The sequence below is a fragment of the Pollachius pollachius genome, assembly GCF_949987615.1.
Source record: "Pollachius pollachius genome assembly, chromosome: 15".
NCBI lineage: Eukaryota > Metazoa > Chordata > Actinopteri > Gadiformes > Gadidae > Pollachius > Pollachius pollachius.
Window position 1 is genome coordinate 21,007,483 of NC_136948.1, and position 25,659 is coordinate 21,033,141.

At 42.7% G+C, this 25,659-nt stretch overlaps 1 pseudogene across 1 annotated transcript; it reads right to left on the minus strand.

The window, feature by feature from the left end:
• Window positions 1-17,821: 17,821 nt before the first annotated feature.
• On the minus strand, window positions 17,822-19,234 carry LOC307086799 (annotated as a pseudogene). Its single transcript has 4 exons — window positions 19,107-19,234; window positions 18,733-19,028; window positions 18,457-18,554; window positions 17,822-18,043 (listed from the first exon to the last, which is right to left on the minus strand). The product of its transcript is annotated as an uncharacterized misc_RNA (transcript).
• Between the last annotated feature and the right edge of the window lie 6,425 nt (window positions 19,235-25,659).

Genomic DNA, 25,659 nt, shown 5'->3' on the forward strand with positions numbered 1-25,659 from the left:
TGGATTAAACAACCTAATAGGAACTGCAACGGAATGTTAATTCACAAACGCCTTCAATTATTTCTTGCAACCAAAAATGCTAAAAGTTTCACAAGCACATTTCGAAAATACACCTGTCGACGGTGTGTGCGGTGCTTTTTGGGATTGTACGAGCCACATGGTCACATGACCTGTTACGAAAGTCGTAACACAATCCTCAACACCATGTGCAGTTCTCGCGCCGCTTCAAAATAAAGTAGAGAATTAGGAGGGGATGATAATGAGACAAAGAAACGAGAAAAGAGAGTGAGGCTGGTGGACCTGTGCGCCTCAACCTTCAGATGCCCAATGCAAAGAGGAGAGCATTCTCTACAAGAACAGAGGCATCTGAGAGTGAGACAGCATAGACATTTATGTATCTATTTTTTATTTTCATAGAGAGAGAGCTAGAGATTTATATATACGGGGGGGGGGGGGGTGGCAGTGAGGTGTGGTTTCATGGGAAGGCTAAAGCTTCCTTAATGTTGGAGACAGAAGCTGAACCAGCGCCCCTCGCCTCCACCCTCCCTTTTTTCACCGTTAATGCTCTCATGACACAAAGCACCTGCTCGTTATTGTGAACCCACACTTCTTCTTTGGTGGGCATCCTGGTTAAGGAGGTGGACCAGTAATCGGAGGTTGGCCGGTTCAAATCCCGACCGGTACACAAAAAATGTGGACGGGGGGAGTAGTAGCGCAGCACTCTCGTACATCCTCATCCACGGATGAGGTGCCCTCGAGCAAGGCACCTGAAACCCACACCTGCTCCCCGGGCGCTGCACTGTGGCTGCCCACTGCTTCAGGTATGTCGGTGAGCATTTGTTCACCGGCTTCCGGATGGGTCAAAAGCAGAGAAAGAATTGCCCCCTAAAAGGGACAAAAAATCATAACTTAACTTTTTCTTCAGCTTCTTATTCAACACATTGGTCTATTCTTTAAAACCACCTCAGAGGCCCCCTTAGAACATTCTCTCACACTCATGTTCTGGTTTTATCTGGATGTCCATGAGGGCCGTTAACCCCAGACTTCATTGGGTCCAACATTGTGTTCCACACATTTGTACATTTGACCACACACAGCATGCAACCATTCACACATTCTTGCTCTTAAGCACATACACTTTTAATTATTTCTCTCTCTTTTTCTCCTGGTCTACTAAACAACTACAACATTTGATTATGTTGAGGAACAGTTCTGCTAATTTGGAGAGTGGTGGTAGAGTGCAGGCAAACCACATCTGTATTGGGTGCTATTGGTGTTTTTTTCATATCTATATAATTATTTGTTCATCATTTGGAACAGATTATGTCTTTAAAAAGAGAAGAGAAAAAAAAGAGAGCCTTCTATTGCGTACACTCAATAAAAAATATTTTACATTTTATTTGACCATGTATAATATATACAGTGGGGCAAAAAAGTATTTAGTCAGCCACCAATTGTGCAAGTTCTCCCACTTAAAAAGACGAGAGAGGCCTGTAATTTTCATCATAGGTAAACCTCAGCTATGAGAGACAAAATGAAAAAAAAAAATCCAGAAAATCAAATCACATCGATTTTTTAAGAATTTATTTGCAAATTATGGTGGAAAATAAGTATTTGGTCACCTACAAACCAGCAAGATTTCTGGCTGTCACAGACCTGTAACTTCTTCTTTAAAAGGCTCCTCTGTCCTCCACTCGTTACCTGTATTAATGGCACCTGTTTGAACTCCTTATCAGTATAAAAGACACCTGTCCACAACCTCAAACAGTCACACTCCAAACTCTACTATGGCCAAGACCAAAGAGCTGTCAAAGGACACCAGAAACACAATTGTAGACCTGCACCAGGCTGGGAAGTCTGAATCTGCAATAGGTAAGCAGCTTGGTGTGAAGAAATCAACTGTGGGAGCAATTATTAGGAAATGGAATACATACAAGACCACTGATAATCTCCCTCGATCTGGGGCTCCACGCAAGATCTCACCCTGTGGGGTCAAAATGATCACAAGAACGGTGAACAAAAATCCCAGAACCACACCGGGGGGACCTAGTGAATGACCTCCAGAGAGCTGGGACCAAAGTAACAAAGGCTACCATCACTAACACACTACGCCGCCAGGGACTCAAATCCTGCAGTGCCAGACGTGTCCCCCTGCTAAAGCCAGTGCATGTCCGGGCCCGTTTGAAGTTTGCTAGAGAGCATTTGGATGATCCAGAACAGGATTGGGAGAATGTCATATGGTCAGATGAAACCAAAATATAACTTTTTGGTAAAAACTCAACTCGTCGTGTTTGGAGGAGAAAGAATGCTGAGTTGCATCCAAAGAACACCATACCTACAGTGAAGCATGGGGGTGGAAACATCATGCTTTGGGGCTGTTTTTCTGCCAAGGGACCAGGACGTCTGATCCGTGTGACGGAAAGAATGAATGGGGCCATGTATCGTGAGATTTTGAGTGAAAACCACCTTCCATCAGCAAAGGCACTGAAGATGAAACGTGGCTGGGTCATTCAGCATGACAATGACCCCAAACACACCGCCCGGGCAACGAAGGAGTGGCTTCGTAAGAAGCATTTCAAGGTCCTGGAGTGGCCTAGCCAATCTCCAGGTCTCAACCCCATAGAAAATCTTTGGAGGAAGTTGAAAGTCCGTGTTGCCCAGCGATGGCCCAAAAACATCACTGATCTAGAGGAGATCTGCATGGAGGAATGGGCCAAAATAACAGCAGCAGTGTGTGAAAACCTTGTAAAGACTTACAGAAAACGTTTGACCTCTGTCATTGCCAACAAAGGGCATGTAACAAAGTATTGAGATGACCTTTTGTTATTGACCAAATACTTATTTTCCACCATAATTTGCAAATAAATGCTTTAAAAATCAGACAATGTGATTTTCTAGATTTTTTTTTTTCATTTTGTCTCTCATAGCTGAGGTATACCTATGATGAAAATTACAGGCCTCTCTCATCTTTTTAAGTGGAAGAACTTGCACAATTGGTGGCTGACTAAATGCTTTTTTGCCCCACTGTATAGATAATAATGATCAAGATATATCCACACTCCTACTCATAGCGAATTAGCATGTTTGCAGCAACACAATTAAAGCACAAAATGATGGAAGAGGAGGAGGATAAATAATAAAGAAACTGATAATATGTGAATTTGTGGAAGGACAGCAGAGCTAAGTGGACAGACGGAACGGGGAGATAGAGAACCTGCAGACAGGGGGAAGGGAAGCAGAGGGACTTAATGAATGAGTGTAAATGATCCTTTATTACCGTGTGAGTGCAGCTCTAAGCATTCTGTAAACTGATGAGCCTCGGAGGGCAGTGTGTGTGTGTGTGTGTGTGTGTGTGTGTGTATGAGTGCCTGCCTGTGTGTGTTTGTGCTTGTGTTTGTGTGTATGCTTTTCTGTATGGTCTCACCTTTCTGTGTGTGTGTGTGAAAATGCTTGTTTGTGTCTGTGTGTGTGTGTGTGGGGTCAATGTGTCTATACTGTTTGTGCGTAGACCTCCTGCAGCCCTCCACTTATCATGCACTGTGTGGGCCACTCACCTGCTCACACAGTGGCTTCTCTTCCACTGGGTGGGTGCCAGGATGTGTGCTTCCATGGATAATGCTTCCTCCTCAGATAGGACACTCTTTAAGCTAGTGAAGGTGAGCTTGTTATAACAAGTGATTGTTTCTTTTTCTTTCATCGATACATGGAAAAATGTATATGGCATCACTTTCAATAGATTTACTTAACCTACTTAACTTAAAACAATAGATGCCCGATTGTCAGTTATACTTGTCGCCAGTTATACTTGGCGACTTTAACATCCTGCCAGAGAAGTTGCACTCACCTGAATTAACCAACTTTTTTGCCACCTTTGACTTAACACTATCCCCTTCTCCTCCCACACACAGGGCAGGGAACCAGCTTGACCTGATATTCACAAGGTCCTGTGGCACCTCTGCTCTCTCTGTTACCCCACTTCCCGTGTCTGACCATCATTTTGTTGCTTTTTCTCTCCCCTTAAAGTCCTCTCCCCCCTCCTTTCTAGTCCCCACATTGTCACCACCCGCCGCAACCTCAAAACTCTCTCTCCCTCTACGTTTGCCTCAACTGTTCTGTCTTCACTACCTTCTATTGAACAATTCTCTCAACTATCCACAGAGGAATCCTCTGACACTCTGCTATCCTCCCTCTCCTCCTCTTTGGACTCCCTCTGTCCCTTCCACTCCAGACCGGCACGATCTTCACCCCCCCCTCCTTGGCTGTCTGAATCTCTGCGGACCCATAGAGCAGAGTTGCGGGCAGCTGAGAGGAAATGGAAGAAATCAGACTGTCCTAATGATCTATCTCACTATCTCCTTCTTCTCTCAGGTTTTACCTCCACTGTGTCAACAGCCAAATCTGCCTTCTACCGGACCAAAATTAACTCCTCCGCCTCAAACCCCAGGAAACTGTTTTCCTTGTTCTCTTCCCTCCTCAACCCTCCCTCCCCTCCTCCTCCTTCGTGCTTCACTGCTGATGACTTTGTTACCTACTTTACCCAGAAAGTAAAGGACATTAGCTCCTCTTTTATCACTGCCACCATCATCCCTCCCCCGACCCCCCTCTGTCTTTACCCAATTCATCCCTCTCACCTCAGACGAGGTCAACAGAATTATAACATCTAACCATGCCACCACCTGCCCCCTTGACACTATCCCTTCCTCCCTCCTCCAGGCTGTGTCAAACGACATCCTGCCATTTCTAACCGCACTTATTAACTCCTCCCTCACTTCTGGCATTGTTCCAACGTCTTTCAAGACTGCCAGAATAAAGCCTCTCCTCAAAAAACCAACGCTTGATACCACTGTCATCCAGAATTACAGACCGGTATCTCTTCTTTCATTCCTCTCTAAAACATTGGAACGTGCCGTTGCTAACCAACTGTCCTCCTATCTCTCATCTAGCAACCTGCTTGACCCTCACCAGTCAGGCTTCAAAAAAGCACACTCCACTGAGACGGCTCTCCTCGCAGTCCCTCCGGGCGGCCAGAGCCTCGTCCCTCTCATCGGTTCTCATTCTCCTTGACTTGTCTGCAGCATTTGACACTGTGAACCACCAGATCCTCCTCGCCACTCTCGCCGAGCTTGGCATAGCTGAATCTGCCCTTTCCTGGTTCACGTCCTACCTGATGAATCGCACTTATCAGGTAACATGGAATGGCTCCTTGTCCAAACCTTGCACGCTTGATACAGGTGTCCCTCAAGGCTCAGTACTGGGGCCTCTTCTGTTCTCCCTCTACACCAGATCTCTGGGCTCTGTAATTACATCCCACGGCTTTTCCTATCACTGCTATGCTGACGACACTCAGCTATTTCTCTCCTTTCCCTCATCTGACAAAGCCCTGATTGCAACACGCATATCTGAATGTCTGGCAGAAGTCAGCACCTGGACAACTGCCCATCACCTGAGGCTTAACCTCAACAAGACTGAGCTCCTCCTAATACCAGGGAAAGATTGCCCACACATGGACTTACTGGTCACTGTTGAGACCATCACTGTAGCTCCTTCTCCAACTGCCAAAAACCTTGGTGTAGTGTTCTACAATCAGTTATGCTGCACCGCAAACATCACTGCAGTGGCCCGATCCTGCAGATTTGCACTTTACAACATCCGCAGGATCCGGCCCTTCCTCACAAGGGAAGCAGCTGAGCTTCTAGTCCAATCACTGGTCATCTCCCGCCTCGACTACTGCAACTCGCTCCTGGCTGGACTCCCTGCCTCTGCGATTAAACCCTTGCAGCGCATCCAGAATGTGGCAGCGCGCCTCGTGTTCAACCTACCAAAGTTCTCACATGTAACCCCCCTCTTCCGAGACCTCCACTGGCTCCCTGTAATAGCTCGCATCAGATTCAAGATGATGGTACTGGCATACAAGGCAGTCGATGGAACTGCCCCTGCCTACCTCCAAGCACTAGTAAAGCCACACACCCCAGCTCGATCCCTCCGCTCAACTACCTCAGCTGGATGTCTGGTAACGCCATCGCTAAGAGCAAGCAAAGGTCGATCAGCGAAGTCACAACTTTTCTCTGTTTTGGGACCTCAGTGGTGGAACGAGCTCCCTACCGATGTCAGGACCGCAGAGTCGCTCACCAGCTTCCGCAAAAGACTCAAAACTCACCTGTTCAGAGTTCATCTCGACTCTGCATAGAAACCAATGCACAGCCACCATTGAATGTTGTACGTCCTGGCACTTGAACATTGCACTTATTCAAGGTACTCAATTGTGTAGCATCTACAATAGCTGCTATCGCTGCTTTACACGGGGAATGGGTTAGCCTAGCGATTGTAATACTTGCACATGGTTCTATGAACATCTTTACTGTACCGACAGCGATATATTGTTTCACTTCTTATGACAAATGTACTTATTGTAAGTCGCTTTGGATAAAAGCGTCTGCTAAATGCCCTAAATGTAAATGTAAATGAGGTAACCTGTTTAACAACTTCCTGGCCCTGGAACTCCGAAAGACAAGATTTGGCATTGAAGATAAATGATGGACAATCATTGCCTTTTCATTATGTCGTTGAGCGATCGCCATGCTTTCTAAGAGCAATCTAAGAGCAACTGGCAACTTGGCAGCCCGGTACCACACATCCTGGCATTGAGAAGAGTACATAATGTCACACGTCATTGGAACAGAGATGAGCCACTAGCTGTGATGAGGAGTCTGGCCCGATTCCCCCAATAGCCGGTACCCTCTCTATGATGGACAGGGCTGTGAAGAGATGTGAACGTGTGTCTGTCGGGGTAAATGCCACACAGACCATCCCCCGCCGGCCGGCCCGGAGACGATAGCCGTGGATGCTTCTGATTCATGCTTTAAGCATATTTTGTAAGATTCCTCTGGCCAGACACACATACACACACACACACACACACACACACACACACAAAAACACACACACACACACACACACACACACACACACACACACACACACACACACACTAGCTAAGCCCCTTCTTGCACCAGATTACAAGCTAACTTGTTAACTGCTGCCTTTTGCTTACCTCCATAATTTGGCTTCCTTCTCCCCTCAGTTAAGTAATCTATAGGAAGGAACCATAAATATCCAAGAACATCTGTTTATTGGATTGGAAGGGAAGATAAGACCAGAAATTAGTTTTTGTGGGATAATAGGGGTCAATATGTAATTAAAATGTACCTATGTAAATTAGTTTTCTGCAAGTACCAAAAGATGCCATGTACATGTTGCATTGAATAAAAGCATGCATCACACATAGATAGCATGAAGAGTAATGCAAAAAATTGCAACATATATAATTGCCATCATGATGGGGAGAGTTTGTGTTTGTTTGTATAACATAATGTGACTATAGAAATAAGCGAACATGGTGTAAGTGTGCCATGAGTAGGATGCTGTTATGCAACAATTAAAGATGTCAAGCTGATTCTGTCGCCAACTGGGTGCCTGAATGCTTTTGAGGCTGAAGAGAAATGAGTCACGGACGGATGGGAACAGGGTTTAGAGTGCGCCTGGCCAAGCACACTTAAGATGGCAGCCCCATATGGTGTTGGTCAGGCTGAGACATGCTTTGGAGAAAAATCGAATCACTAAAAATAATGGCAACAAATTACATTTCTTTTTCCAAATTAAAAACCATGAAATGTACGCATTCCATGGTCACACAGGTCACTAAATCACATTGCACTATCCCTTTGTTCCTGGACAACAAAAATGCTACTTAACATTAGCATACAAATTCATAACAAGGCAATCAGAATCTCTGAATCATTGCTGAGTCTATAAAAATCCAAGGTGAAGGTGAATCGGAAATCTGAATAAAATCGACAGTAGTCTTGGGAGTATTCGATGTTCGATGCGAAGTGTCCCTCAAAGATGTTGTATAATTTATAACCTACCACTTGCTTGCAAAACATCCTATGACACCGACATGCTCCTCTGTGCACTCCAGATAACCTCCAACAGACCCAGAGCCCTGAGGGAGGCCCACGAGCGCCATCAGGCGGTTGCCTGCACCCGCCCTCAAAATCACCAGCTGTCAATCACCCAGAAGACGACAGCCGTGCATCCATCATCTCACAGTACTGTGACCATCACGCTGGAAAAAAAAAACATAACAACAGGTAACCAAACAACTAAACCACCCAACACACAAGCGAGTGTGAAGAGAGTGTGTGCAGTGTGTGTGTGTGTGTGTGTGTTTGTGTGCAGAAAAGCGTTATCGAGCCAGACAGCTATATCCATCATGTATCTGTCCACTGGTTTCACCAGCAGCACTCAACGTCTGCCAATACCATTTCCCAGGGTGTCGGCAGGATCTAATGCCTGCCTTTCTTTATTCAGGCTGTCAGAAACATTTCTACACTTCTAGTCATTTTTATGTATTGCCACTTCAACAATACTACGGGCTACTCAACTCTCCTTCTGGCCGTTGAGGTCCTCACCATTTGATATCTAAACACAGCGAAGCAAGGTTGCTTAAATTCATATTGGCCTTTGTTGTCTTGCCTCTGTCTATTGTTTGTAATTATGTGTGTATTTTAAGGTTTTTTCTTGCATATGGTTTATTGTTTGTTCTTTTCTCTCTTGTCTCTATTGTTGCGTTAATTTTTTTTGCTTTTGTGAAGCACTTTGTGATCTTGGTCTGTGTTAGGTGCTATATTAAATGAACTTTGCTTAAAGATCCCATAGCAGGAAAATTTAACTTTCTGAGGTTTTCTAACATTAATATGAGTTCCCCTAGCCTACCTCTGCTCCCCAGTAGCTAGAAATTTCATTGGGTGTAAAACGAGCACTAGGCATTCTGCTCCGCCTTTGAAAAACGAAGCTCAGACGCTCCGTTTGTAATGTTCCCTGTATGTCGTCATAAGGGGAGATGCCACATCCCCTTTCTCTGCCTTGCCAGCACAGAGAATTTGGCCCGCAAATGAGATATGACCGTGCGAGCGCCACGTGTGTGTGTGTGTGTGTGTGTGTGTGTGTGTGTGTGTGTGTGTGTGTGTGTGTGTGTGTGTGTGTGTGTGTGTGTGCGTGTGTGTGTGATTACACACACTGCACACTTCTTTGTTATTTGGATAACCGTTCTGCTGTTGGTGTTACGGCTCACAACACGTCGGACTCTCATCTCTGATATTTCCACAACAAGACTCTTAGTGGGGGTTATCTCAGCCATGGTTGAGAAGGAATTGGGGGAAAGGAACTTTGGCTTTGACTCCCTGAATTACATGAACCACGACATGGAGGAGAAAGGGATGTTGCCCGCAAATGTCTCCCGCTTGAGCCCCGCTTCCCGCTGCCGAGGGACCACCGCCTCGGCGCTGCAGGAGGCGGTGGTGCCTAAGCACTGACCGCTGCCGAGGTGGTGGTCCCTCAGCAGCGAGGCTCCGGTGGGAGACAACCGCGGTCAACAATCCCTTTGTCCTCCATGTTGTGGTTCAGTCTACTTCAGATTGATGTGGACGTGGAAGAATGACGCAGTTGTTTGAGATTCATAATATCGTCTGGAGGTTCACACAGCTTTTGGCCGTGATAACATATATTATATGATATAGAAATCTATGCATAATATTTTATTTAGATATAGAGCTCCAGGACTCTCGTGTGTTCTAGAATATTTACAGAACACGGCCAAAGGCTGTGTGCGCCTCGCCATTGCGATGCATCCACTGTAAACAGAGCGCATGGTACCGTGGCCGCAAGCTGCTCAGGGCCACACCCCCACCCTCCTCCTTGACCCGCCCCTAACCTCCTTTTTTGCAATAAAGCTACAGTCACCGAAACGGCGCGTCTGGGGAAAGCTCAATGTGCGACGGGCTCGTAGTGGCTGCAATTCTGCACCACGGCTGAATTTTGGGAACATCTTCAAATACTGTGTTTGGGGCCCACTGGTATCTATTTTAAAGCATCCATAAAGAAGCATGCCATGGGACCTTTAACTTCTAATAATGATAACTGTTTTAGGGTATTAAGAGTCCTGGCTTAGAGAAACATGAGACAATATCCGGGACTACATGAAAGACGGCCTGGCCCGGTGCCAAATCTATTGCCTTCTGTGTCCACAGCTAAAGCGCTGATCTGCAGCTGGCAGGCCGCTGCGTTAGCTAGGTCACACAGAGATAGACGGCTGGGATTATAACACATCACAGCTCAGGTGGAGCTCATGCAGGCACACACACACCAACTCTTCAAAGATGAAAGTCTTTGCAAAGGCATGTTATCTATTTAGATTATGGATTTTGACAGCATCCTTATGGCTATCGCCATTGGTATCCTAACGTCCAAGTGTTCATGTGTGAAATTGCACCTCCCCACCCTTTACATACGCACACACGCACACCCAACGTGCACACACATTCCATCAGTTTGTAAAGAAATAAAGTATTCTCCCAGCAGGTAAGACAGACTTTTAAACAAGTCTATCTATCATAGACCGCCAGGCCCACTTAAGTCCAACACGGGAGACGAGAATCTGTTGAATCTCCCACAGGAAAAGGGCGGAATTACATTCGGCACAGAGACACTGCTGTTGGTCGGGCAAGGAACAGTGCTGGCAGGGAAAGAAATCTCGCTTCCACTGAGCTGTGCATACATAATACATGACACTAAAGATAAACAGAGGTGGTGGGCATCTCTGTGGTAATGCTTCCATGCTACATCACTGGTTACTTGTATTTTAAAGCCCTCATGTGTTCCATCATTGTAAGATCAGCCCTGGTTCCATTGTGTATCTCTCTACTGAGCCCTGCCTGTTCTCTGTCAATGTGTCAATGTGTTTGTCTCCATCTCCTCGCTGTCTGACTTTATTCTCTGCACTCAATCACAAGTGATCCAAGTATTCTTTCCTGTGCCTTCAAATCCTCTGTAAATCCTTTCTCCCTCTCTACTTCTCTCAATTTCAAGAGTCATGTTTGTCCCTCCCTCCCTTTCTCCCTCCTCTCTACCTTTTCTTTTTCTGTGTGTCTCCCTCTCCCTCGCTCTATAACTCCCATCCCTTGCTCGCGACTTCTCTTTCTATCTCAATCTCCCTCCTCCACTAAGTCTCCTATGCCTCAATCATCTCTTTTTTTCTGTTTGACAGGTCTGATGTTGTTTGGCCTCTCCTTTCCCTGACCTTCAACTTGCCTACACACACACAGAGGCCCTGCACTGCTAATGGCCTGCGGCTTTTAAACAGACTGTGTTAGGAGGGGATAACATGCTATACTAGACAGACAGAGCAGAGAGCCATGAAGAGGCAACTGATTGACCACTGCAGCAGTCATGTCAGTTCCCATGATTTCAGTTACATCAACTGACACAGCAATGCAATAAACACCATCTCCACTGTAGGAGAGAGAGAGAGAGAGAGAGAGAGAGAGAGAGAGAGAGAGGCCTATTTGTGTCAAAGCTGGAGTCAGCGGGGGGGCTCCTCTACTTTTCCTGCTGTTCCATTATAGAGAGACAGAGCCCTGAAAACAAAAGGAAATCCTAATGGCGTGCATGCGTTTCGTCATCTCCCATCACTCACCCCGTTGTTCGTGTGGCGCCATGGTGACCACGTCAAGGATATTGTCAAACACGCCCACATTGTCCTGTTGAGTGACAGACGGCACTCAGCACACATGCTGCACTTATCTGCTCTGCCACCCGATTCATAATAACATCTGCTCTGTGACTGGCTTTTGTCACCTCTTCCCACAGAACTGTGTGTATTATTTATGTCCCTGCTGCGTGGGGAGCTGGGGTCCTGTCATAAGGAGGTAGGGATAGTGGAGAGGCCTGGTGCACCTCCAGCCAAAGAGGCATCGGGTTCCGTGTACCGGCTCCTCCATGAGCAGTATTCATTTCAGGTTGCTTTGAATAAAAGTTATACAATATATAGCTAATATACGAATACTTCACTCGCCTCATTTGCTTTGTGAGAAGGCTAGCAAGCAAGCATTGAGAAATGGAAGCTTGGCAGTAGTATGGGTTTGTATTGAAATAACATTTTCTAATCCAACGTGACTGTTGTTACGGTCACTTGTAAATAAAAAAAAAACCTGTTTGCAGTGGCAACTAGCCCTGAAGAGATCAATATTCATCTACTCATTGATGGCTTCAGTGCTCCAATTATATGGTCAGGCAGGCAGTAACCCAAGAGTAGAACTACTGAGAAGACACACTTAGATGTTAACATTTTGCCTCTTAGAGTAGATAATACTACTATACTAATAATTTAAGATAATAATCCTTATTTTCTAAAGGTTCCTCATAATCTCTTCAGATACAAAAAAAGGTGTTGAGTATTATTCCGAAATATATCATTTGGTAATTTCTGTCAAACATGCATTAAACAAAAACCTAAAAACTGCAGAGCAGCTTCTTTATGTTTTTCATCTCCTCCCATCCCATCTGTCTGGTCCTTTTATGTCATATTACAGTCATATTTATACCAATCTATCTCGCTTGCTCTCTCTCTGCATCTTGTGTGTGCCTGGCCTCTCTTTATCACATTCTCATCTGTCTCTCCCATCTCCCTGTTACCCCATGTTCTCTTCAAAAGTATTAAGGTCTTTAAGACCCCCAAACCTCCCCGCCCTACCCATCAACTCTCTCTTGTAATAAAAAGAGAGAGAGAGAGCGAGAGAGAGAAGGCATTCATGAAATCATCCAACTGCTTCAATAGTTTATTCTAGTTCATGAGTTCATTAGGTATATTGCACATCAATCAACAGTTCGTTAAATGTGCCGCTGCTAGCCAACCGGCTATTTTAATCGTGGTTGTGGTCTATTGATAGGGCAAATCAGGTCAAGATAATTTGCGTAGACCTGAATTGCAAATACAGTACCAAGGGTTTCCCATTACAGAAACACCCTAACCTTATAGGAGAACCAAACTGTGCACACACACAAAAAAACACACTCTCTCACACACACAAACACAAACACACACACGCACACACACACACACACACACACACACACACACACACACACACACACACACACACTACAAAGCTATCAGAAGTGGTGTACAAAAGTAATTCATCTCCCTGTCCCTTTTTCTAGAAGTCTCTATGAAAAAGCGACATTTAAAACCATATTGTAGAATGCAGAAGTGAAATGGAAATAAAAAACAAATCCCGAACTGTTGAGGTGTGAACACCCTTCAACCAAAGAGTTTCACAAAGAAAGAAAAAGAGAAAAGGAATAAATAACATTGAAAGACGAAAGGTGAGCTCTGTATTCAAACAGTCAACTTCAAGTCCCTTTTGGCTGCCATAGAAAGAAAAGGAAAAAGTAAAATGTAAGTTAATAATTACACTGCTACTTTGACCTTATAAATACCTCAAATCCTTGTTTGATTAGGTAACTAATTGAGTAACTTTAAATCTGTAACTTTATTCCAAAACGAGAATGTAAATCGGGAGTGTGTGATTGTGCGTGCATTTGTGTGTGTGCATGCGTGTGTGCATGCGTGCAAATCCGTGGGTGTCTGTGCGCATGTGTGCATGTGTGTGTTGATGTGCGACTTGGCATGGGTGTGTGTGTGTGTGCGCCTGATATTCATATTGGCTCTTGCGTTGTCGGGCAGAATCTGTGAACGTGGTTTAGTGGGGCGGGTTGGCTCCCTGAGCACATCCCACTCCCTCATTAGGAGTCTGTTTGAATTGAGGAACCCCCTTCAAGACTTCACTACACGGTCAAATACACCCCGAGTTGCTTCTTCTGTTAACCACGACACAGAGAGGAGTCACTTAAAAAAAAAGTCCTGCAGCTCCTTCAACTTCAAACAGAAGTCATTGGGGGCCAGAAAAAGAAATATACAAAAAAAGGGGCCAGACAGAGGGAGCTCAGATGTGCATAACCATGTTTGATATAGTGGGTGTTTGAGGAGAGAAAATGAGACGATGGCAAAAGAGTGAGTGTGTGTGTGTGTGTGTGTGTGTGTGTGTGTGTGTGTGTGTGTGTGTGTGTGTGTGTGTGTGAGTGTGTGTGTTGGACAAGCCCTTGAGATTAATGCCCACTCCATGCTGAATTCAGCAACGGGACAATACTCTGGGGATGCATTCTTGAGGGGAAGCCATTTACGTTGCTGAGCCAGGAACATGGCCGTCTCCATGGATCATGACTCATGACCACGCCTACTAGCTCGAATGAGGCTCAATTAGTGTGCCAATTTTTGTTCCTTTTGAAGATACCGATTTATTAGCTTCCAAGTCCCCCCCCCCCCTTCCATGCACACACTGTCCTGTGTCCGCTCCTTTTGGTATCCACAGCCCCAACAGATGCTCACATTCCCCCATGCAATATTCTTTGTGATCGATTTGAGCTGGTCTGCCTCAGTGTGAGTGGAGTCTTGTTAAATAACATACGCATGAACACATGCACATACACTCACCCTCACTCACACACAAGTTGATGCACCACCTTTGTTCATGCAATTTATTCATTTCCCTCTCTCTCTGTTTGGATGTTTCCTGTTTTATGCACGGCCGTGGCAAGTGTTAGTAATTTCCCAGTTTACTTCTTCAAGCGATTATGCAAAAAAGGCAGGAAATCATTCTACAGTAAATCAACATGAATCCCAGGGAGAGAAGGGAGAGGTACTCAAGTGTTCTCTCGTCTTTGCAATGTTTCTTTCTAATAGAACCCAATCCCCTCTCAGTCAGACTTTTTACCTACCTTTTCTTTCCGCTGTACTCCCGTTTTTCCCTCCCATGTCATGGAATGAAAGCATTATAATTTATAATGAAAGTTGTATTTATTACTTTTCTAATGAAAGTTATTTAGCATCCAAAAAAGAATAGGCTTAACTTTGAAGGGAGACAGTTTGACGGAATCCAGCTGTAGTTCATGATCACTATTGATTAGGACAAAGAGCTATTATGCTGATAATACATGTGTATATGTATGCAATACAGAACGCTGGATTCATCAGTTTGAGAGGCAGCCTTGAACGCAGATGGACCCAAGCCTAATGTAATAATGGTTGTTGCAATATCGATGCTGCATGCCACCTTGGTGGCTTTTAATGGGCTCGTCTATAGCAAGGGCACAGTATGGTGATGTTGGAAACCAGTCTATTAGAGTTTGAAGATGTGTCAAGCTCTAAAATCCTGTTATTCTGTTACTTTATTACATGCTGTCTCTGTTCCAAACTGCTTTGAATTCATTGCGCTAGAATTGCAATTGTCCTTGTCGTCAAATTATTGTATTGTTGTAATTGGTGTGTATAGGCCCCATTCAGCTGTAACTAGCTCCTTAATCGATCTAGCACATATGCTCTCTTCATATGTAAATAGAGAGGTAATTGTGATGGGTGATTTTAACATTGATTGGCTTTCTGATGCCTCTGAATCTTTCAAATAAATCTGTAGCAACCTAAATCTTACACAATTAATAACCGAGCCCATAAGATCTAATCTAAAAAAAACAGCCAAATGAACTTTAATTGATTTAATCGTATTCAACAAGATAGATAAAATAGTTTCTGCTGGTGTCTTTGACCTTGGCGTTAGTGATCACTGCCCAGTGGCCTGTATCAGAAGCATTCATTTAAAAAGATCACAACCTTAAATCATGATTAAGCGTAATTTTAAAGGTTTTAGTCAGCAAGCATTTTTAAATGATCTACGTCATAGTGACATTTATCTCACAACTGAATTTTTGAATGTTGAAGTAGCCTTAGAATATTTCATCAATACTTTAACCTCAATTATCAACATGCATGCAACCCTTAAAAAACACAGGGTGAAAAATAGATCAAACCCCTGGTTTACGATTGAGCTGAAAAGCCTGGGGCCGGATTCACAAAGCATTCTTAAGAAAAAAAAAGTTCTTAAGTAGCACTTTTTTCTTAACTGTGTTCTGAAGATAAAATGTAAGAAGATTTGATATTCATGAAGAGATTAATATTTTTTACTCGCGTTTTTTCCTAACTTTCTTCTTAAGTTTTTTCCTAAGAGAGTAATTAAGAACAAATGAGATTCTTGAAGACAAAGTTCTTGAATTTCTTCACAACTTTAAGATAACCCTTCACCAGTCTTAAACCAGCTGAAGTGAAAAGGTAAGTCTTTCCTTAAACATATCTATATGACATTTATATGAATTCATTAATATATTGCTTAACCCAAGACTATATGTTAAACAATGTTGTGAATTTAAGCTTGTCATAGTAGTTTTATTTTATCAAAAAAAACTATTTTGACAATTGAAAATGAAATGGGCCTAAACTCTGTGTCAGTAACTAGTAGGCCTATTGATAATACCAGACAGTGTTGAGAAGTAATAGTTATCAAGGATGTTTGATTATACTTCAATTTTCTCTTAAGTATATCAAGAAGGCAGTTGTATTTATTTATTTTGTAGACTATTTGATCATTTCAGTAGGCCAAGTCACTGAAAACATATTACTCTTTATTTTAGATGGAAGTTATTTGGGTGGCAGTTAGGGAAGAAAATTCACCAAGGCCATTGAGAGACAGAATGGATCCGCTTATACTCCCTGATCACATGTTGATTCGACAATATAGGCTCCCTAGGCCTGCAATTATTTATTTAGCAGATATGCTTTCAAATGACCTGAAAAGGAAAACAAGGCGGTCGTCACCACTTCCAGTTGTAACACAAATTATGGCTGCCCTGAGATTTTTTGCCTCTGGGTCTTTTCAAATGGTGGTGGGGGGCACCCTGGGTGTGAGCCAATCATCCGTTAGCCGAGTGGTCAGAGATGTTACAAATGCACTCTGTAGAAGAGCATGGCAGTTCATCAAGTTTCCAGGAACAGACGCAGAATACATTAGAACCAAACAGCAATTTTTTGAAATAGCAGGGATTCCAAACGTATTGGGAGCAGTTGACGGGACACATATTGCAATCAAAGTATGATAATGTACAAAAACTTATCCTTGTTTTCTTGTTATTTTGGATCCATTATGCTTTGTATTCTGTTGTTTATAAAAAATAATTTAGTTGAATATATACAGTATATATATATGCGTGTGTTACGTGGAGATTAATGTGCTAACTAACATATTCATTTCATAGGCACCAAGTGATGAGGAGGATGGCTTTGTCAATAGAAAGAACTTCCACTCCATTAACACTCAGGTGATCTGTATTGCAACACTAAGGGTTACTGACCTTGTGGCAAGGTGGCCAGGTAGTACCCATGACTCCTTCATATTGATGAATTTGGGAACAGGCATAAAATTTAATGAAGGAGAAATGCCAGATGGATGGTTGTTAGGTGAGTAACTAGTGATGAATTTTAAATTAGACTAAACTAAAAAAACTACAAAAAATGATTTACTGTATAATACTTCAATAATTGACCTAACTACTTTCCTAGCCAATGAAAGGTGACAGTGGCTACGCTCTATGATCATGGTTGACTACTCCAATCCTCCACCCAGCAACAGAGCCAGAACAGCGCTACAGCCGTGCACAACGCAAAACTAGGAGTGTTGTGGAGAGATGCATTGTGGTTGTGAAATCCAGATTGAGATGCATTGACCGCTCTGGTGGAGTGCTCCAATACATCCCTGAAAAGGGCTGTAAAATCATCACCTGTGCCTTCATCCTACATAACATCTGCATGATGTACCGGCTGCCTCTTCCTGATTTTCCAGACAACCATGAACCAGAGGGAGATTGCCCCATCCCCGCCCCATGTAATAACGGCACTGAAGTTAGACAAGACCTTGTGAGGAGGAGATTCATGTCAAATAAATAAATAATAATAAACACCTGAAAATCTATATGAGCTATTTTTTTTTATTATTAATTATTTACTAATACTCTTTTTTTAAAAAAAGAGTAATACTTTTTTTTAGTAATACTTTTTTTTAAGCTCAAATTTGGCTTTGGCCAAGAGCAGTCTCTCTCTCTCCACCAGTAAAAGTTGCTCTTGAACTCTTCTCAGTAGCCACACTTCCTCCAAAAGGTCTCTTTGAAAGAAGATCATGTCCTCCATGCTGTGTGTCATTACTGGTGTGGGCTGGAGGATGGACTCTGAAATGAGTTGTGACAGAGTAAGCTCTTCTTCGGAATTCTGTAAGAACAAAAAGAACAGCAGAAGGTTCAATTCAATTGTAAAGCCAACAGGGGTAAATGTTAGGACTCAGATTGTAAAGAGGAGGGATAATAAAGCCTTCCAATGACGGTGAGAACTGAGATTTCCATCTCTGCAGTCATCTCACCTAGGAAATCAAATTCAATAACAGCCTAGGCTACTGTTTCACTGCGTTACAGCAAACAGCAATACATAACTGCAATTACACTACTTTTGTGACACATTTCGCCCAACACTGGATGGTAGGGGCAGAAAGACACTCATGCTGAAAAGTCCATTTCATCCTCTTTTGTTTGACATTGAATAGCTGGATGGCCCAGGGAGCCAGTTTTCCTGAACAATATCACAATGTATGGTGTGGTAGTCAGTGTCTGATACAGTTATAAACTTACATTTTGTTGAACTTCAAGTTCAATGTGGGGGGGTACGATGACTTGGGTGGGTGCAGATCCAGCTTGGTTGGGAAGAACATCAAGGACCACCATAGTATCTACAGAAAAGCATCAGAATCAGGAACATTGGGCCATTAGTTAGGTAGTAGAATGCAGGCTCTGTTCACACAGTAGCCTACTAGTCTAAAGGCCTAAGGGAAAAAAAAGAAGCTTAATCAACGGGATCAACGTAATGATCAATAGCTAACAGCTAGTGACAGTCGCTTGTGAGCTTACCTGTTTGCATCTGCTGTAAAAGCTGCATACAGCTGTTGTCTCCGCCGGGGTCTCCAGTGTCCACCCCTCCTTGAACTCCTCTTACCAGCGATTCCCCTGTCACTTCCAAAATCCTCTCCTCCAAGGTCAAGTTTCACAGAGGACGTCCCACCTCCTGTCTTCTTCATCTCCCTCGCCCTCTCAGCAGCTTTTTTTTTGACGAGGGACTTTACGTCGGCCCATTTTATTTTAATAGCACTCACATCGCGCTCCATCCCCCCACTGGGGACACCGATTGGGCAACTTTCGCCCACGCCCTCTTCTTATTATCTGCTGTCACTACATTATCCTAAACCAATATCCTACATTATCCTAAACCAATATCCTTCGCCCACGCCCTCTTCTTATTATCTGCTGTCACTACATTATCCAACCTTCCCATTAATATTTTTCGCCTTGAAACAACCTCCTCCAACTTCTGTTTCGAAAAGTTTTTGCTGCGCTTGGCACTGTTGACCTCCATTTCTTCGCGCAATCTGAATTTTCAAAGTAGGCTGTAACGTTCTCAGATACAAGGCCGAGGCAATGTCAAATCCAGGGTTTATTCAACAACAAACTTATTCCGAACGGTACTAATATAGTAGTAATAATAATAGTATAGTAACTCCACAGAATTAACGGTTTATTTTCCGCGAGACCCAAAACATAAACATCAACAAAGTACAGGTGACATAGCAACGGGGCCAGGCCCCTCCGCTGCTCGAGCAACAAGAGCGCACGAGGATGAACATTATGCATTCACATGCATTCCTCTACTACGTTAACAATCTAAGAACTTCTTAAGTCAGAAAACAAAGAAGTTCATAAGACAAACGACAATTCTTAAGAAAAAAATGGTGAATAGCGTTTAAAAAGATTCTTAGGAACTTCTTGTTCTTTTTCTTAATCTTCGTAAGTTTTATCTTAAGAAAATGTTTGTGAATCCGGCCCCGGGTCTCCAGCAAGACGCTCCGCAGAAAATTCCAATTGGACTGTTTTTAGACAACTCAGAAATAGGTGCACAACCATGGTAAGGAAGGCTAAATCTGAGTATAACCTTGGTTTAATCTCCAACTGCTATTCAAACCCTGCACTATTTTGGAAGGCTGTGAACTACAATAAATACAATTCTAGTACAGTTCCCATTCAGATAAAAATAAATGATCACACACTAAATTAACAGAAGGATATTGGTTTAGCTTTTAATGAACATTTTGTAGCTGCATTTCAAAATGGAAGATGTACACCTCCAACAACCAGTAATAACATACCGCCTGTCTCTCAAAATCCTCTTTTTACCCCTTTTCCAGTACCCACAAGTGTTGTTGTAGATGCGTTCCTCGCCATCAACCCCAAGAAGTATATGGGAGAGGACAAATTGGACCCGTTGTCAATCAAGCTCTCTGCACTTCACATCATATCAAAACAAATAACCCATATTTTTAATCTTTCCATCTCCTCTGGTATAGTTCCTAAAATTTGGAAAAAAGCTCAGTTAATTCCCTTACATAAAAGTGGTGATGTATCACACTTATGGTTGGATTAATCAGACGTTGGGATGACTTTACGTGGCATTTATTGTCGTCGGTCTGCAACACATTAAACATACGGTCGGATGACCACACTTCTTCATATACAGCTCTCTAGTTAACTTTCTCAACAGTCACGCTTTCCTCAGGACCGCTAAAACCCCCCGCGGGCTGCCCCTATGTGCCTGTGTGTGGCATCCCCATAACTCCTGACAATTCTACAATAACTATGTCTTAATTCCTTTCATTCTGCATGTACATATTCAGTCACAGCATAACTTCAAATAAATCAATAAACAAAACCTCAAATAAAATATGCAGGGGGTGTAGATGTTTCCAGGCACCGGACAGTGCACCTTTTCCCATAATGTCCCATACTGTAGCCTAAATTAACACGAGTCCGACAGTGACAAAAATAATCTTAATAATTACAGGCCAATATCCAAACTCCCATGCCTGATAAAAATCCTAGAATCCCTGATTAATAATCAGTTAAAAACGTTTCTCTCCAGTGCTTCCATTTTGAGCCCATTACAATCTGGTTTCAGGGCGGGCCACAGTACCATCTCTGCTGTCACTTTGGTTATAAACAACATTGTTTCAGCATTAGACAATTAGACAATTTTTTATTGATCTTTCGAAGGCCTTTGACACTGTTGACCACCATTTGCTCTTACAGAGGCTGCATGACATTGGTTTTGATCATTCTGCATGTAGCTGGTTCGGCAATTATCTTTCTGATAGACAGCAATCATTTAAACTGGGAAGCTACAGTTACAAATGGTGTCCCAAAGGGCTCAATCCAGTTATATTTACAATTTATATCAATAACATTGTTTCATAGCTACAAAATTGTCACGCCCATCTGTACGCTGACAACACAGTACTGTATTGCATTTCCAATTCAGTGCCCCAATCTATTCAGAACCTCTCTCTTTTAACACCCTGCAGGACTGCCTAGTGGTCCTCAGGCTTGTTCTTAATACAGACAAAACTAAATATGCGTGCTTCTCCAGAGCAAGAACTACACATTTTGATGATTTCACAATTTTTACAAAGAATGGATTTTAAATCGAAAGAGTCACAGAATATAATTATCTCGGCATCTGGATAATGATAAACTCACTTTTAATTTTCACATAAAAAAAATTGTATGTCGATTGCAACAAAAAACTGGCTATTTTTATAGGGACAAAACCGTCTTCCCTTTATTTAGTAGGAAAAGGATTATTGAGGCAGTTTTCATGTCTGTCCTTGATTACGGTGATTTGGTTTACCGGCATGCATCACATTCATGTCTTAACCTCCTGGACTCCGTTTTTCACTCTGCTTTAAGGTCCATCACAGGAGACGCCTATCACACACACCATTGTGTATTATATGGAAAGGCTGGGTGGTCATCTCTGAAGAAAGACCTGAAGCACATTTTTATTTATAAAGCCCTGTCCGGTAGGCTTCCTCATTATTTGACTGTAATGCTGCAAATTTCAGATGGGCTTTTTCACACACGCTCCACTGACATGCTCATGCTTCATGTTCCTCAAGTCAAGTCTGAGCTTGGAAAGACAGCTTTTAGCTTCAGTGCCCCTGACTCCTGGAAAAACTTGCAGCAACAAATTAAAATGAATACATCATATCCTTTAACCAATTTAGAAATATCTTAAATCTGCCAAACTCTACCTGTAACTGTTTTAATGAAGCTATATAACTTTTTCCAGTCTACGTATCTCTTTGTAAATGTTTTTTTTGTTTTTCTCTTCATCAGTTATTGTATTTTTGGTGTATTTGCATGGTTTATTGTGTATGTATTGTTGTTTTTGCTTTGCATTTGTTTGACTCATCATCATTGCAAATGAGTTGATTTTTCGAGTATAAATAAAGGTTAAATAAATAAAATAATAATAATAATACAGGTGTGCAGCCTCACCAAGACCTAGAGTCCCATTAGTCTGACAAGTGCCAGGTGAGGCTGCTTAAACCAGCAATAAACCACACACACTCCTGCGTAAGTCTCCATCAATTATAATTTGTTTGGTTTAACAGTTAAGAAGATCATAGTTATCATGCAACAAGGAAGCAACATGGAAGTGCCGCCACTACGACAATTAGACGTCAATGTCGGAGTGGACGTTATGTCTGAAAGGAAGGCGGTCCCCGCAATATATAAACCCTCTTTCTCTCCAGCAGACATACTGAGAGTATGACAAAGACCGAGGTGGGGACAGATAGAATAATCACACTCCAAAATAGCTAATCTATTGTTCACCAGACTGATGGAGAGCAACCCACCATTATATATTGCTGTTTTGTATTTAGGTTCTCTTGGGTTTCATTTTCTTTTCTCCTTTTTTTCTTTAATCTCCCGGAATGTATGTGTAGTAATGTCCATGCTCGACACCACATAGGTGGCTTGTATTTGGCTCCTCCGGACCATGGACGCAGGTTGGTGGTGTTAAAACCGGTTCATTGCAGAGGTTGAGTATAGTGATACAGAGCAGGAGGTGTAACATGCTTCCATGCAGGAGAGTGTGTGTGGTGACGGCTGGTTTAACCGGTGCACACTGATTCAATGCAAATAATAGTTCAGCCTCACCATAACCCAGAGTCCGTCCACCCACACCCACACACACCCACACACACACACCTTGTTTCCTGTTTAGTTTGTGAGTGAGTTGTGTTAAAACACAATCTGTTCTGCCCCTGGCATTGAAAGTGTGTTTTTTGTAATGTATGTGGCATAGGTGCCTGTACCTTTAAGAGGGAATGCTCTAAGGGAGGGGCTGCTAGTTAGGTGACCGGAAGTCACAAGCACGTTATTCACATAGAGAGCATGCAGGATCGACAGCTTGATCAGCTCTTCCATTAAGATGCAGTACTACATCTTCTTGTTTGTTAAAGCAACGTCTGTAAGTATTATCTTTATTTTCCATGTGTTGAATTATAGATTTACTTCTTTATGCTTACTGTTTAGCTTTATTAATACTTACCTTATGTTTGTATTGTGTTTACAGTTTCACGAAATTACCATTAAACTACATGAGTAGTCCTCAACACGCTGTGGAGTTTTTTGGGAAATGTTTAACTGAGTGGATAGTTAGCTTGCTTGGCTAGCGAGCCCATTACACAATCACATAATGTGTGTGAGGGACAGAGAGTGGTTCAAAGGATTGTAAGCAAGGGAAATATTTGACCAACAGATACAAGGACAGCCTTCTATATCAGCACCATTGTTGTTTTATCTTGCAGTGATGTGACGTGATCAATCTGTTGATTTAACTTGCAGGTGGCGACACATGAGTCGTGAATGATGCTGATTTGGCCTAAATTATAACAAATGTGTGACACACACTACACAGAAATAAAACCAAATGTACAACGTACAATTATAATTATAGTTTGTCTACCTATACTCCAACAGTTGGGTTGGAAGGGGGAAAAAACCCATGTGGCTCTACACCCCTTTCACCCACACACCGCCTGGCTCCAGTTAAATGTGTGCGTTCTCATCAAGTCAGAGGCTAATTCAACCGTTCCCCAACATGCACTCTCACTGACTGGCCCTCTAGCAGTAGAGCAACACTGGATCTACTCTGTTTGCCGGATTTTCTTTAGAAGGGAAATGACTTGTGGATTGTGTGGGTGATGTTATTTCTGAAAATAAGGATTTTAACTCACCAACGTGTTACCCAGGTTTACATAACGCCTTTTCAATTAATTAGATTTAAATCACAACCCATTCAAATATTTGTTACTAATCAATAAAAAATGCATGGCTTGTGTATAGTGACACAGAATGAGATAAAGGATATAATATAATGGAAAATATTGCAAATAAATGCATTTAATCTATTGTGTCTAAATGATATGGTGTGATTTGTTAAATCACCTGTCAACCAACAAAGTCGCATGGCAACTGTTTTGGCTTAGTTAGCCAATCAGAAATTAGACCCGCCTTTAACCATCAGCAGACGGCAGTTACAGACAGAGTTGCCAATTTAGTGATTTTGTCGTTATATTTAGCGACTTTTCAGACCCCTTTGGCAACCTTTTTTCAAAACAGCGACAAGCGACAAATCAAGCTCCTTTTTCTGCTGTTATTGGTGACTTTTGGCGACTTTTTGAGGAGAAAGCACGTATCGCTATTACCTCTTCACAACGAGCAGGTGCCTGCGCGGCCCCTCCCCCGTCTCAAAGCACTTACAGGCAGCCCAGTCATCGCGCAGCAGTCCCTCCCAGCTGCTCTGTTAGCAGGAGCTAAGAGGAGACGTTCACGCCTCGGCATCCGGGCTACAAATTAATCCGTCCCGGCCAGCAAGCCGCCGCCGCCGACTGATCCCGCCCCCTGACGTACAGTCAAGGCGGGAGAATGTAATATTTTCTTTGTCTAAATAAAATAATAAATCGCTGTGTTACAGTTTGACTCACAGTTAGGGTGACCATTTCCATAACACCAAAAAGGAGGACATTATGCGGCATATCAATAAATTACTACGGTGTACATAGGACTCTGGTATACTCATTTATAGTACAAATTTGAGTGGTTTAAAGATGTTTGTCTAGCTGAAAAGGAAAAAATATTAATGAAAAGTCAAAAGGTGTTCACAGTATTTGCATTTATTCAATACATTGTGCTGTTCAAAAAGTGACCACTGAGATTAATCTTTTAAAGTGCAGAGTGCCACAAAGCATAACATGTGTGGACTTAAATGTAAAAAACAATTAACAGGTAACATACACAATAAAAAAAAAATGCTTTTAAAAAAGCCTAAATAACCTTTTATGTAAACAACAAAAGAGATTATTAAAAAAAATACATTAAACTGCTCAAAAAGTATAGCACTTCTAAAGTGCTTCAGTCTTTTGGGGACTTGTCTTCAGTGACTGTGTGTGTGCAGCAGACCTGTCTTTAGGGACACCACATTCACCCTCTGTAGCAGCTCAGGATCAACAGCCCCTCTGTCATCATGGCTTCCAAGCCTCCACTGCCCCTGGGTTTTTTTATATCCTGCAGAGACTGGTACGAATAACAACATAGCAACAATATAGTTATCAACCTTCCAAAATCTTTATTGTTTTCAACCCAATAAATATACGTATTTCATGTAGCCCATCAGTGAAATCATAAGGTTAGTGTACTCACCAAAATAGTTGATTGTCTATCTGCAATACTTCTGTTCTTTCCTGGCTGCATCCAAGATTTTTTTGTTTCCAGTGAACTTCTTGTACATCAATGTGCAGGGATAAGTGAAATTGACACACACTTGCAGCTCAGCCTTGACACTGTCCACATCCAGACAATTCCTCTCATTTCTCTATGCAGTTGTCATCATTGAAAAGACACGTTCTGTGTGTGCATTGCTGCATGGGATGGAGAAAATAT